The sequence below is a fragment of the Opisthorchis viverrini genome (genome assembly GCF_000715545.1).
Source record: "Opisthorchis viverrini unplaced genomic scaffold opera_v5_276, whole genome shotgun sequence".
NCBI lineage: Eukaryota > Metazoa > Platyhelminthes > Trematoda > Opisthorchiida > Opisthorchiidae > Opisthorchis > Opisthorchis viverrini.
In genome coordinates, this window is record NW_008751931.1 from 28,874 (window position 1) to 30,864 (window position 1,991).

The window sequence follows — 1,991 nt, forward strand, 5'->3', positions numbered from 1 at the left end:
ATCCGGCCATTTGTATCTGACTTTGCACGTGTGACTGTCGCACGTTGGAGCCTGTTTGCTCCCTTGCTTTGCGCTTTTGAAGTCCAAGCGGACTGTTTGTTTTGGACGCGTATCTACTGTCGAGGTTTGTACAAATTGTGAATTTCTCTTACCCTAATAGTACCGTATAGAAACCCAGCTCCGACTTTTTTTTGCCTACCCGGAGGTTCTGGTATTACGCGTCACTCGAAGATACCGTTCGAACGTTACAGTGCGATTGTTGTATGTTATGATGAAGACGAGCGAGCTGTCGTTGTTTGTAGTCTACATAATATCTGTGTTGGACTGCAGAAAAGTGGAAGGATTCTGCGCTCTATATGAACAGGTGTGACGAAAAGTGCCCGTCCACTCAGGAGATATTCGCTTTGGCTGTTTTATTGTGTGCGCTTTTGAGCACCCATTCGTCGGTTTGATGACACATTCGCAACTGTTCCACTCCTCCTCCGGACCATGCACTCTTGCCGACTGGTCCCTTTCACTGCAAATACGGCAAACTCCCCAGCTGACCCCAACTGCCTCCATGATATATTCATTCCAACCTGTTGGATTCCTCGTTCGAATTCAACCAATTCTGTGTTTCTGCGTCCCCATGTCTCCATGCAACCTAACCCCCTGACTTCCCTACCCCAGTGCCTCCAATGAGTCCATTTTTTCAGATTGCACCATATTTATGGGACAAAACTTATCATGTTCTCCCAATTCGAATTATTTAACCTTTACCTCCACTTTTGCTCGTTGCGACCCCAGTCACTTACCCAACAACCCAAGGTCACTCATGCCCAGCAATGGTTTGTCAGTTTTAGTTCATGGCAGCCGGGTAAGCCTTTGAAATATTCGGATCTCATGCCCATTGTTCCCTACAACTCAGGAGGAAAATCTAGCATCATTATTCCACCGAATACTTTCCACTCTTTATGGCATTGTCCGGTTTTGGCGCAATCCTCACTACCCGCAACTTCCCCAATCATGCTCCATTCTGACTGAAACCGTTTGGTCATGCCAGGCGGTATGCCACACACAGGTTGGGACCAAACATTATTATTACTGTTATTATTATTTGATGCCAGGTCTCAATCTATGAAACTTGGTCTTTAGGGTGACTAGTATACAGTCATCTTTATCTTTAACTTCGCCGCGTCCATTACTGCATGTTATCGCTGGATCCTTTTATCGAATCATCGATGTACAGATTACTTCCTCATTATCGCCAGTAGGACTAATTGAGCTCGTGGTAAATTTGCATCCAAACAGTAAGACTTCAGCTTCAGCGTGGACACCGATCAGGAATAGTAAACAACAGGTTTCATTAAGCACTTGGTATGTTAGACACCACAAATTTGTTCGATTATGTGTTTTCTATGATATCAAAAATTACCGCTAACGTACGTATGCTTACGCGTTTTCCTATGAGGAACCCAGCCTAGAGAAATGGGATTCCCGGAATCGAAAACTTGACTGACATATATCAGAAAATGGATATCACCCACACAGGTACATACTATCATCAATACTGCGCGCTTTAGCGAATTTTGTTTCATCACAACGCTAAACGGAAGGCAAGATTCCCAAAAGCTAATTTGTTAAAGTTCGTTGAACATTTAATCACACTTAATGCGTTTGAGAAATTTTTCTCATGAAATCATTATCCTACTATTGTATCGGGTGGAACTTGCAGTGGGTATTATGTGGAAATTATCTCAATTGTAAATAACGCAGCGGAATGCTACAACAGTGAATGAAATTTTTGACTTTGTGGAGCACAAACCAAAACTCAACCGGTGGGGTTAGATCCAAATAAAAGGCTCAGCTGATGAGAGTAAGCTGGACCAAGAGGCGGCCGGGATCAGGTAGAGAAATCTTTCTTATTTGCTGACACGGGAAAGAGCGGGCGAGAAAGCGCAGTTGAGAGTAAAAAGAGAGTGGATATGGATGTGCCAGCATACTGTGCATAG